The sequence below is a fragment of the Pavona decussata genome, unplaced genomic scaffold, assembly GCF_977016875.1.
Source record: "Pavona decussata unplaced genomic scaffold, jaPavDecu1.1 SCAFFOLD_154, whole genome shotgun sequence".
In the NCBI taxonomy this organism is placed as follows: Eukaryota; Metazoa; Cnidaria; class Anthozoa; order Scleractinia; family Agariciidae; genus Pavona; species Pavona decussata.
The window spans coordinates 1,318,499-1,332,181 of NW_028145566.1; the positions used below are offsets into that span (position 1 = coordinate 1,318,499).

At 38.4% G+C, this 13,683-nt stretch overlaps 1 protein-coding gene and 1 long non-coding RNA gene across 3 annotated transcripts in view; one reads left to right on the forward strand and one right to left on the reverse strand.

The window, feature by feature from the left end:
* The window catches only part of LOC146466087 (uncharacterized), a 277,353-nt gene extending 265,992 nt beyond the window's left edge, over window positions 1-11,361 (forward strand). The window contains exon 2 of the long non-coding RNA XR_014868154.1: window positions 10,443-11,361. This is a non-coding gene — a long non-coding RNA (uncharacterized LOC146466087). The remainder of the gene's footprint in view (window positions 1-10,442) is intronic.
* LOC146466097 (uncharacterized) overlaps window positions 1-13,683 on the reverse strand; it is a 166,967-nt gene that overhangs the window by 112,149 nt on the left and 41,135 nt on the right. The window contains exon 8 of one of the 2 annotated variants that reach the window (XR_014868141.1): window positions 12,967-13,660. The exons of the other annotated variant lie outside the window; for it this stretch is intronic. The gene's annotated coding sequence lies outside the window, so the exon portion shown is untranslated. Of the gene's footprint in view, window positions 1-12,966; window positions 13,661-13,683 lie in introns of those variants that run through there. 2 annotated transcript variants of the gene reach the window in all.

The window sequence follows — 13,683 nt, forward strand, 5'->3', positions numbered from 1 at the left end:
TTTATCTGCTGCAATTTTCGATAGTTTATAGATAAAATAGATCGATCGATGCTAAGATGAAATCGTGATTTTTATCACGCACGCGAGATTTTTTTTCGGAGCCCAACGTGCTGGAAAAACGTGCTGAATACACGACACATTTCTTTTCTCATTTCACATTTTACGTCAAAACTAGACTCTGCATCGCTTTCTGAAGGACTTGAAGAAGATATTGCCGGCAAAGACGGCGAAAACGGTGAAGACATGCCTAAACGTAGTCGAGAATAGCACCTAACCGCTCTGTTGCATACGAAGAGATGCGATGTTTCGTTGAGTCCCTGACGTCACAAGTCAAGTTATGCGTTAAACCGCAGACCAGTAGAAACGTGGGATTGGATTTGTGAAAACAGCCTGAATGGCGTTAAGAATAATACCGAAAAGAAATAGAGCAATTTTCGTCGTAGTGGCACTTTAAAGTGGAAGTTTTATCCCGTGTAAAAGTAAAACGATGGAATTAGAAAAAGGCCGCATTCCATTCTAACAGGAAAAAAAAAAAAAACAGAAATTTCCAGCTATTTAAGTTATAAGTCTGATAGCAAATGCGTGAAGGGACTTTGTATCGACTCCGTTAGTTTTTCAAAGTACATAAAAATGAATTGTTTTTAATCAACCTCGATCCCAGGGTCTCTTTTCTTCACCTCTCTGGGGACGAGGTTGTGCCTTTAACTTGCTAAATGTGTAACAAGCGTGTTTGTTTTATTTGAGAATCGTTCTGAAAGGAACCATTCAAGTGGTTTCTATGCAATAGTGACATACGGTCAAATTCAATCAAGTGAATACGATATAAAATTCAACAACTTACAACTGGCCAAATCTTTAACTGATAACTAAAACTTGGCCAAAATTTCAGTTTAGTGATATCTGATATTTCGGACCTGGCGCTTCGTTGCCCAAAAAAGTAGTATTGTCCGCAACAATCAGGACTTCTAAAGATATTGTTACACACTCATTCTTTCCGTTTTGAAGTTTCGTTCATTGATACAGCACATGATAACCAATAATACACTGAGCATTCCCACATCAGGGAATCTGGGTTTTGTGTACAATCCTAGAAGAACGTTTCCTTCTCGACGAAGTCATTCGCGTCTCTGGTATTTTGCGTATTTGGCTCGTTAAGCGTCCCCGAGAGAAAAGGGAACGCATAAACAAGACAACTACGCGAACTAGTTCGTACATCAAAAGACTTGCCACTGAGAAAGAAACGCTCTGGGGTTGCGGACAGGCAATTCAAGTGACAACTTTCACCAAGCTGTAATTTTTAAAAGGAAAAGTAAAAGGGCTATGTAAGTGAATATTAAAAGAAAGTAGATTCTCTTTTGGAAACTCTCCTTATGTTATGTTCATAGTGAGGACAACTGCCTTTTTCTGGAGTTTAAACCCACCGATCAACCTCCACGCGTTCGGTTAGGCTAAACACGTTACGTCGTGTACAATGGGACGTCCGATTTGATAACAGTCGCCACAAAATTTTCGACGAGAAAAACAAATGAATATATAATAGATTAGTTAGCCTTCTGGTTTATTTGGCTGCAATCACGTAGAGGCCATCACTGGCTGTTTTGTTATTTCCATAGTAAAATAATGATTCAGTAAAATAGGTCCTTTCGGGATTGGATGCATATCCGGCGGACGATAGTTCCATGAGGTTGAAGATTTTCCTCGAAGATTCACAGTAGCCCACGGAGGTTAAATTCTCTGCCAAATGTTAATTTCTCGGACAATCATTCAGCCTTGGACATTTCCCACCCATAACCCAGTTTTCGGAATGCGTTTGTTGGCTTTTTCATTTATAGAGCTTTCCCTCAGATTGTTTATAAAACGAGTGCTGTTTCGCAGCTATAAAAGTCGACCCAAAGGCCATGCAGTGAGCGGATAAGTGCATTCTTTCACGAAACCCTTATTAATCTTCCTATGGGAGACTTTAACCGAGAAAGATACATTGTGTACAAGTCGTTGTGGTATGTAAAAGCTAAAGATCTTAAATGTATTATTATTATTATTATTATTATTATTATTATTATTATTATTATTATTATTATTATTATTATTAGCTAAGCAACTACCTTTTTATGTTGATTTCCTCTTCATGCATGATGACGGAAACGAGCGGGGCAGTAGCGTACGAGGGAAGCCAATGGCGTCAGCTCTGGCAGGTGAGCGGCGGGGTAGGGGGATTGCTGAGAATGCCCCCTGAATATGAAGTCTAAAATAGTACTTTTTACAAGCTGACTTCTAAAATTCAGTTCCCTTTAATTGTAGCCTTATGTCACAGTATTTTTTTACATTGAGAATCAAAGGTCCTGCTTCCAAATACAAACAGTTTCCTCTAGATAACCCCCTTCCCTCCCTCCCCTCCCTTGTATTGTGCCATAATGGGAAAAGAAAAATCTTGCGTGCGCCACCAAGTCTTAAGCCGCCTTATTTTATTTATTGATTTTTTTTTTTTCTGGTCGGACATTCTTTGTCACTTGCGTAATTAATTTTAGGTTATTTCCGGTCTCAAAATATGCAAAAGCAGAATATGACTGTGTCTTCTCAGTAGATGGCGTTCACTCTAACCTTCACCGATATGTTAAGGTTTCCAAAGATTGTAAACTTGCTCGTCGCAAGAGTCTTATGACCCTTATTGGACCCGGAATAATCAATGGGTTGGTAATGTTTTAAATGTGTAAACCCCCTTGAAGGACGAAAGGGAAAGTATCATTGTTTTGATAAAACGCAGCTGTGAAAACATTTGATTCGCAAGTGACGACCTCTTCCACTCTCTTTCTAAAAATAAAAAAAAATCCACGTAAGTGAATATTACAAGAAAGTAGAAGCTTTTTGGACAACTCTACTATAATCATTATGTTTACAACGAGGAAAACTGGAGATATAATCCACTGATACGCGCGTTGTCATTGGACAAAACACGGCACGTGACACAGTATGGGACTTTCGTAATCGGACGGTTAATAGAAGTCGTCCGATTTGATAACAGTGGCCCAAACTTTTTCATCGACAGAACAAAGCAACAACTAGTAAATTAACTAGCTAGCAGTTATTTAGCTGCAATCAGGCAGAGGCTATCACTCGGCCGTTTTGTCCTTTCCAAAGTAAAGTAAGGATTCTACAAAGGAAGTCTTTTCGGGAATGATGGCATATCCAGCCGGAGATAATGCCCTCGGCTTAAAGATTATCATCAAAGTTTTACAGTTGCTCTCGGAGGTTTGCTTCTCGGCCAAGTGTTTAATTTTCCGACAATTTTTCAGCCTTGGTCATTTTCCTCCGATATAGTAATCGCTTGAAGTGGTTTATTTAAAAATTCATTACATACAGCTTTCTTAAAGATTGTCTGTAAAACTATTTCTGCTTCGCAAATTCGCAGTTCGACCTTAAGGCCATGCAGTGAGCGGATGAGTGCATTCCTTCAAGAGACCCTTATAACTCACGTTTTGAAAGAATTTAACTGCGAAAATTAAGAGAGTGCAAAGTTTTAGCTCGACTTTCAATGCATGATGGCGGAAATGAACAAGGCGATAGCTTACGAGAGACGGCGATGGCGTCAGCTTTCACCGGCTAGTGGAGGGGGTAGGTGGATTCATTGGAATTGTTTGTCGTCCTAAAAAAAAAAAAAAAAAAAAAACGAAGCCACGAAGCCAGAGAAAACTATTACACTGACTCAGCAAAAGTAAAGAAATAATTTAGGAGGCGTTGTTTAGTAATTAGCTAGGAGAAAGGGCAGATTTGGAAGCTGTAAAAAAACAGTGAAGGGTAGAAACATAGCGAGAATATTGGCCCTGATCTATTATAATTACTTATTCAATAGGCATGAGTTTCGAGTTGTAAGTCCTCTTAGCGGAAACATAAAACAACCAGAAGAACAGGTATAAACAAGTGGAAGCGTTTCCCGCGCAAACATAGAATGAAGGAACGTACAAAATAAACTAAGCCACGAATATTTATTATTGGCTTAGAGAGCCTATGTTTTAAAATAAGATATGACTTAACTAATATTTAATGTCACAATTTCACACTAACATCCCAGTATTTTTCACATCAAAGATCCTGCTTCCTTATACAAAAAGATTCCCTTAGATTACCCCCTTCTCCTTTCTCTCCCCTCGAATATACCATAAAGGATAAATCTATCGTGCTCGACCAAGTGTCGAGCACTTTAATCCTTTGTTTATTGATTTTCTTTCTGGTTGCATGTTCTTTTTCATTTGATTAATTTCTTGTCGACTCCGCTCTTAAAATAGATGAAAGTAGAATATGGTTGTACCTTTTTAGTTAATGGCTTTAAATGAACATTGTTCCAATCATGACGCTTACTCTAACCTTCACCGATATGTTAAGTGAAGAATTGTGAACTTGATCGTCGCTAGAGTGTTTTTGGACACGGAATAGACGATGGATTGGTGATGTTTTGGTTGTATTTGCTCGGCCAACTGTTAATTTATCGGACAATCTTTAAGCAGTGGACAGTTTCCTCCGATAAACCAGTCTCATTAATGGGTTTATTGACAAATTAATTACACAGAGTTTTTCGAAGCTTGTTCCTAAAACCATTGCTGCTTCGAAAAATCAAAGGTCGACCCGAAGGCCATGCAGTGAGCGGATGAGTGCATTCTTTCAAGAAAACGTTTTAAAAATCTCTTTTTGGAAGAATTTAACGTGAAAATTAATTGAATGCAAAGGTGTTAGCTCTAATTTTCATGCGCGATGACGAAAAACGAACTGGGCGATAGCCTTCGAGAGAAGGCAATGGCGTCAGTTCTCACATACAAGTGGCGGGGTGGGGGGGATTCATTGGAATTGCTATGTCTTCCTGAGAAAAAAGAAAGCTCCTACGTTCTCAGCCAAGTGCTAAGCCGTTTAATCCTCAGTTTATTGATTTTGGTTTTGGTCGCATGTTCTTTCTCATTTAATTAATTTTATGTGAAAAAGAGAATACGGTTGCGTCTTCTCAATTAACGGCTTTAAATGAACATTTTTTTGCTATTGTGACGCTCACTCTAACCTTCACTGACATGTGAAAGCATCCAAGCGTTGTGAACCTGTACCCACAAGCAAACGTCTCTAGCTTTTTATTATAAGGAAAGTGAAACGGCCATGTAAACAAATATTAAAGGAAAGTATAAGCTTTTTTGATAACTCTCCTTATGTTAGGTTTACAGCAAGGATTACTTTTTTGTCTGTTGTTACAAACCACCAATTAATTTACGTGCGTTCTCATTGGACAAAACACCTCACGTGGTACGGAATCGGACATTGGTTACCAGACGATACCAGTCGTCTGATTTCATATAAAGCGACCGCCTGACATTTTGCAAGAGAGGAAGGAAGTTTTACAGTTATACTTCCTAACAAATTGAATCACAGTCTAATAAAATCTTGTAAATCAATTAGCTGCACGGGTTGTTTTGTCTTTTGCACGCTAAAGCACGCGTGTTGCAGTGTGATTAAATAAATAAACAACCACTTTCCGGCTTGCTGGTATATCGGATGATAATTTCATCGGGTTAAATATTGTCCTTAAAGTTTCAATGCCACCCTCGAAGCTTCGCTTCTAGGCCAAGATTATTTGGGACAATCTTTCAGCCTTCATCTTTATTATGCGATATCAGTACCAGCTGCCTGAAAGGCTTTCTTGACTAATTAATCAAATACATCTTACTCTCAGCTACTTTGTAAACAATTGCTGTTTTCAGTACCTCGCAGGTAGCCTATGCAGCAAGCAATTCTGTTTGTGCATTTTTCGCTGTTTGACCGCGCAGAAATTGCGCTCATTCAAAATATGGAAAGCAGAAGACTTCACGGAGACGCTTGCTTCGCAGGCTACTTCGCAGGTCGACCCGAAGGACATGCATAGAGCAGGTGAGTGCATTTCTTAAGAAACCTGTATCAATCTTGTTTTGGGACAATTTAACTACGGAAATTAAGAGGATACAAATAGATTAGCTCTAATTTAGATTGACAGGTTGCATTGTTATACGTTGACGTAGGATGAAGATCGTAACTAAGGCGTTATTATTAGTAGAGCGCCTTTTGCTTTAAAAAAAAAGACCTAACCCGCTGATAATTTTAAGGGATAGAGAATAAATGTGATGCATCCTGTCATTGATATGGACAACAAATGCAAGGAAACGTTGGTGTACTTAATTGTTATAGTTTAGACTAAGGTGACAACAAGTAGCTATGATTTATATATTGAAAGATTGTAAATTAGCAATTCAAGACATGCATATGAAAATACAAAACAAGACGTTAATGTCAGGAGAATAGGCATAGTTCTCTGCTAGCTTTTAAACCATTGTCCAAGGATGGTGCTGAACGCTTGATATGGTAGGCTTCTTTGTATAGTAGTAAATTCAAATTATCATCGTTGTCTATTGTCTTTGTGTCAACACGCATGGTATGGGTGAGATATTCTTTGTTCATTGCAGTAGAAGGTGGCTTGTTATTAATAAAAATGTCCGGTAGATTGCATAAACCTTGTATGTGTTTGGTCTAGCTGATCACAGAAGCGCAGATGTTTATATAATGCGTGGTTCAATTCAACCTGTTACCATCCCCCCCGGGCACACCCCCGGGCATTTGTGTTTTTGACGTCCTATTCCCCACCCCCGGGCACACGGAAAGAGACAATACCCCACCCCCGGGACTCATGACATGAACTAAAAATAAACTGCTTCGTTTTGATGATTTATTACTTATTTAAACAAAATCAGGAACCTGAAAAATCCTGAACTTTTAGAACAATTAACTCTCTTCCGAAGTAAAGCGAATCTTATAAAACTCGACACGCACACTAATACACCAGGAGGGCATTTCAACCAAACTGCCTCGAAAATTAAAATGTATCTCTACAAAACAACTCTTAAATTCCTAGAAACAATGTGAAATAACGTCTTTGGCATTTTCAGTGCAAATAAATTGCTTTTCTACAAGAAGATCAAAATGTTTAACTCAGTATATATTTACAACATTACAACTGCGCCTGAAACAAGCTAGCTGAAGCGAGTGAATACCATTAAAACAAAACCATTATTAATTCATAGTTTCCTTCTGGAGGAAATCCTTTCCTTTTTTATCTTTGGAACTTAATTACTTTTTGTTTTCTTTCATCAGGTCTACGTCAGCTCTCTGACTGGCGGAAATGTGCAAATGTAGCCGTTTTTAATAACATTTTTTTGAAATTTACGAACTCAGCTCAAATGAAAGAGCGATTTTCGTTTGACCTTGAAATGATATATTTTTTTACGCCATGCAGAACACAAGCAAAACGACAACCAACATGAAATTAAAGGAACTGCAGGCAAATGTGCACGACTTTCAGTTGGTTTATGATATCGCACACGAAAAGCAAAGCGAACGGATTTCGTGGTTAGCCGCCTTTGTGTCACCCCATAAGTACTTGCGCAAGTAGTTATTTCGATTTGCCCCGCACCCCTACCCCCGGGCAAGACCACTTGAGGAAATTCCTGATCCCGGGCCAAACGGGCCGGGTTTTCCCGGGGTGTGCCCGGGAGGGGGGGGGGGGGGGTGGTAACAGGTAGAATTGACCCACGCATAAAGCGCTATCTTTGTCCGTGGTCGCATGTTCTTGTGTACGGACAAACAGAGTTCTGTTTGTTTTGCCGATGTACGAGGAATTGCAGCCGAAGCAAGTGAATTTATTCTGGGCAGGAGCTCGCTCTTCCCTCTCCCCAAAAGTATTTCAATAGCATAAAAACCCAAAGAAAAGATTAAGCAAAGGCCTGTTAACATCTCAAGAAAATTAAGGCAAGGGTCTGTAGTTATTTACTCAAAAAAAAAAAAACAGGGGGGTGGTCTATCATCTGAAGATGTAGTCCTAACGGGCGTGAGGCTTTGGCAGCGTAATATGGTTGGAAACGTCAACATATTGACATACAAGACGTATGTTAATTAGGTCACGTGACCTGTTACGACCGCAACATTCCAGAAAACGTTTGATCAAAAATGGCACCACTTTTTATTGCCTCCTGGAGACTGCCTATAGTTTTATAACTTTGCAGTTATTAGGCACTTCATTTCTATGCCCGGGCCTTTTTAAATATTCTCTCAGTTTTAAAAATAAACTGATAATTTCACTTTGAAGGGACTGGGCACTAGTGAAAATAGCCGTTTATTTTCAAAATTAAAGGAATTTTTAAAAAGCCTGGGCACAGAAATGAAGTGCCTCATACTTGCAAAGTTTTAAAACTACGGGCAGCCTCCAGGATGCAATTGAAAGTGGTGCCATTTTCGCTGGAAACTTTTTTATGAGTGTTGCCACCACAACAGGTCACGTGACCTAATTTACATACATCGTGCATGTCAATGTGATGACATTTAAAAGCATATAACGCTTCTGAAGTCTCACGATGTTTTGGTTAAATCTTCAGAAGATAGACCACCCCCTCGCTTTTTCCAAAAAATAACTAGAGACCCATGCCTTAATTTTCTTGAGCCTGCCCCCATTCACCCATGTTTTGTATGGGACAAAATAGGATCAGTAAATATTTGTTAAGTAGGAAGGTTCAAATAAAAGTGTATGTGTTATATGTTTATCATGACAGGTGTGAACTTTTAGCTTTTGTTTTTACGTATATCATTAAATGTGTGACTCTTTCACTTTTACTTTTGTTTACGTTAACAAAAAGAGTTCGCATGCCAATTGTGTGAGGATAATTGTTGTCAGACTCATCACATCCTTGCTAACTATCAACTTTTTGGTGCGTCTTATAACCGAGTATTTTCACGTAATTTTCAGTTTGAGAACTTAGCTTGGTTAAATTGATAAGTTTGGGGTGCGTCTTATAACCGAGTGCGCCTTATAACCGAATAACTACGGTAACCGACGAAAAACAAAAAAAAATGCCGCCAGAAAATTTGTTACCCCAAACGGGGGCGTCACTAATATTGATGACACTCTTGCCCCCGCTACCAACACCACCACCATATATATTTGATACATCACTTCAACAAAGCGTAACATGTTGAATGGCCTATTTTCAACAATCAACATCTCATGATACACCGTTTAGCATTTGTACGATAATCTTGTGTCATTTGCTAACAATTTGATGGCCATAAAGAGGGGTTCCATTTTGGTATTGAATTTCAGCTTATATCTTATATTTTTATATTGAAATATTGATATCTGGTTTACTGTTAGACACCAGACTACACTAGAAATGCGTTCTTCCGCCATCCTTATTATTGGTTTCAGAAAAAAAGAGGAAGAGTTGGGTCTAGTTTAAGTGGCTTCCCTTTTTACTCACCCCAGTTCACGCTCAGTTTTCCATAATAAGTAAAAACCAAATTGATAGAGCTGGGTAAAATAGACCCTGGCCCTGGCAAGGCACAAAGAACAGCTTCGAGTTTGTCCTTAATATAGTGTGTTTTGAATTAATCGTTCAGTGTATCAGTTTAGTAAGTTTGCAAAGAGGTAAGTTAAAAAAAGTAGAGATTTCATTGCTAAATTTATATGAGATGAAAACCTCGTCTCTAGACGGAATTCCCGTTTGGCAGGAATTTGGTAAACTGAAGGTTAAAAATTCACAGACTTATTCTCCCTTTTTTGTCATAAATTCATTGAGTGACAAAATCAACTGAGATGTGCTTTTAGAATTTCCCTTTTCGTACATCCTATCCTTGTTATGGTGTTAAAATTTTAAAGATTTGGATTACCAAATTGAAATTTAATAACATAAATCTTTTTACTTGTTGTAACATGTTGTAAAATGGTGTTCTCGTAAAAACGGCCGGTTCGGCTTCAAGGCTCATGGTTCGTGGAACACAGTGCTGATAGCCCGAATACATTTGAGACGAGTTCGTCGTCTAATTCGGCTTATTTGAAAACTAAGTAGTAGTAATAAACATTCCATTAACCCTTTAACCCCTTCTATCAAAGAACAAATTCTCCTATCTTGTCCCCATACTTTTTTTTATAAAAGTACTGGGGAGAAGTTATTAAAATATCAAGAAAATTCACCTTAGCTGATCATGTCCTTAATTCTCATGACCTCAGGGGTTGAATAAGCATTGATATTATGAGGAGAAATTGGATGCAGATCACTGTTACGGATTAAAGGGTTAAATTAGAGTGTTTTTCAATTGATTGTCCTAAAACGAAAAGCAAAGCAATTACTTTAACCAATCACAAAAGATGAAAACAGTGCAATGAACTAATCAGAATTCGAAGCAAATGCACATAACCTGCGCCAAGCGCGGGAAAACGCGCTCGAGTAAGGCACGATTGGTTTTTGTCTTGCTTCTCATTGGTTGAGAAAGTGGCGCGAGTTTTTCTAACCAATCACAGAGCGTGATAACGAAAAACCAAAGCATACGCGAAGTTACTTTCGATGCTCAATTGAAAACCGCTCTATTCCAGGTTTGAACTTGTAGAGAGCAAGGTCGGGCAGCGCCAAATTGAAAGATGCATTAAAAAGGAGGGAAGACTAGACCACTTTTGGACTCTCTTCATGTCTTTCCCTACCTTTGCTCTCCGTAATGGCCGCTTTCACATGATAACTTATCTGCAGTAATAATCCGTCCGAAAAATTATTCCTCTAATTGTGAACACGGCACTTGGCAATTTCGTGCCCACAGTCCTCAGGCTTTTTGGTCAGCGCTTGGTCACCAGGAGAGAGACTGGGGAACTTTAATCTCATTAACGCAGGATTTCTGCGGTAAAACAATGTAAGCCGTTATGATGCAGCCAGTAAAAAAAAAAAAAAAAAACCGAATTCCAACCGCTGGCCAAAGGGCCTGAGAACTCTGGGTACGAGATTGGGCACTTTGATGTTGCAGAGTCCTTGCTCTCAGAGGGATAATTTGTCCTGAGATACATGTAAATAGACATACAAGAAGGCTGATAAAATCAGGCGAATTGCCCGTCTAAGTTATAAGCTGACCCGTTCAGTTACAGATCAGTAACATGTTGAAGATACACAATCTACCAGACGAGCAAGAAGAAATAGTCCAACATGCACGTGTTATTTTCCGCTCTAAATTATTAATATGTATTCTATGAACGAATCCTTTACAATCACAAAAGAGATTTTTTTTCACCTTTTAGCGCAGAAGGATCCAGGAAACCGCTATAGGGAGTGTGTATGAGTTTGCTAATAAAGTAACTATATTTTTTTAAATAGCTTAGTGTGTTGTTCAACAATTTGATTGTTATCATCTCGTGTATAGCCTCGCTGAAAGCAGAAGCTGTTTGAATGGTGAACATGTATGTTTTTGTACTGATATACCCTTTCAGGCGAGTGGTGTATTTCACCCAATGAGAACATTTAAGCAAACTATTAAAAGTGTTGTCTCATCTGTTTCTCGGATCGTTTTGTGTCCTTTTGAAGACATATTTGTGTAAGCTAATGGAGTTTGATCTGTTCGAATGCTTTAGTTGAAAATTTAGGTTACAGAAAGTTTTATAGGGAATGGAATATTATTCCCCGAATTTGCGAGATGCTGTTAGCTTTTCAAAAATGCTAGCTGATTTTTTTTTCGCTTGTGTCACGAAATTGCGAGCTGTCATTTTGCCGAAGAAAACCTGAGGTTTTTAACAACTATATTCAAAATTTTCAGGCGATGTTGTACCCTGTTGAAATAAATAACAATAAAGTTTATTGGTTGATGACGCCTGATGCCGAAAGATTGTCGGAAAAGGGAACACCTAGCCCGAAAATGGGCTAGATCAAGGAAGGAACAAATTTCACTAGGTCACCGAAAAGGCATTGATCGTGAGATTTGTTGGGAACAGCTTTGTTAGTGTTTACACCAGACCAGCACGATCTCAATCTCCCACCAACCAACTAAATCGTTACGATTTCAGATCAGACCAACATAAGATGTTTGTCGTGCACCGTTTATTCCTTATAACTAAAGATGAAATCAGCCGACAGCGAAAAAAAAAAAACAAAAACAAAAAACAACAGAACCAATAAATTAGACAAACAACGAATAACTAACTTCTTAGACGAAGTAACATGCTACCCGTGAGGAAAAATGTTAACACAGACATGTAAGTAGAAGTTACTTGTATGGAGAAGGATCCGAAGCCGTACCAGTCTGGGTTATTTGTATCCGTTAAACTGTATATGACAGATTTTTTTATTATTTGCTTGATCGAATCTTCTTGTTGTTCTCGTATGAAAATCGAAAAAATAAATTCGCTATCGATTTTCCTTCCCCTCGTTTGAGGCGGTCAAAGACGTGAAATTTCACTTCCGGGTGTGTACAAAACCGCGCAAGGCGGTAGACTAGGGATAGTGGACCTGTGACGTCAATACAAGAACGCCACTTTCGCGGATTCTCTGTTTCAGTGTTTTTCCTTATGCAAAGGAAGAAAGATGGTTCTACGGTGCGTTGTTTACGGCTGCAGTAACACGAAAGACGTTAAAAAGTGAAACAGAGAATTCCGCGAAAGTGGCGTTCTTGTATTGACGTCACAGGTCCACTATCCCTAGTCTCCCGCCTTGCGCGGTTTTGTACACACCCGGAAGTGAAATTTCACGTCTTTGACCGCCTCAAACGAGGGGAAGAAAAATCGATAGCGAATTTATTTTTTCGATTTTCATACGAGAACAACAAGAAGATTCGATCAAGCAAATAAAAAAAAAAATCTGTCATATACACTTTAAGCTCCCGAATGACTTAGACATGTCTGAAATATGACTTTTGACCCTAATACTGTTTTCAAATCTGTGGTTTACGAAGAAACTATCCACAGTTGGTGATTCATTCTAATTCTGGCAACTTGCTTGAAATGGAAAACAAAATGCTTAGGGTATGACATCAACTGAACGGCTCTATTATTTCCCATGTTTTTGTTTTAGCTTTTGTAAGCAGAATTCTGCTGCCCGCATTTCTGTTTAATTTTGAGCCGTGATTTACGTAACTTGTTAATAACTATGAGAGCAAAATAATAACCAATTTAACGTTTAACAACACGTTGCTTTATTTCTTTGATTGCGTCAACCCTAACCGTGTAACGTTTACAATCTACCCATTGGTCCTTTGAGAATGGTCCCATACGTTAAAGATATATAGTTATCCCTTACTATTTTAATTTATTGGCATTTTTTTTTTACCTCAACAAGAAAAACAGAATCAATCATGTACAGGATTCACATTTAAATTTTGGGTTTGGTGTTTCCATTGATTAATTAAAGGTCTTGATAGCAGTAAACAAGTTATAAGTAAAATATTTATGTTTTATATTTATCTCAAATTCAATTTTGTTACCTTTTTTTCGTTACTGGCGACGGCTGTTGTAACGGCCGAAAGATATTGTGCTTTTCTTCAAAATAATTTAATTGCCTCCACATCTAGGAATACGTACTAGCATCAGTGATATTTGCGCCCGATGAGATACATTTCAGCTGGCAAACTACTGAAAGCAATGGCATTTTCCTATTTCATCAAAGGATTAAAACTACAAACGCTGAAAGACAACACTGGAGCTTTGGTACATTATTATACCATGATATTATTTTCAGTTGAAAGTGTAAGTACTTTGTTAGCCTCAAGGTCAAGACACCGAAAACAAAAGCTATTCAGTAGGTTGCCTTAGCTGGTCTTATAGTAGTTTCAGCTTGAAAACTGGCCTTAAAAAGAGCAGATATACCTATAGCGCCTATACCTATACCT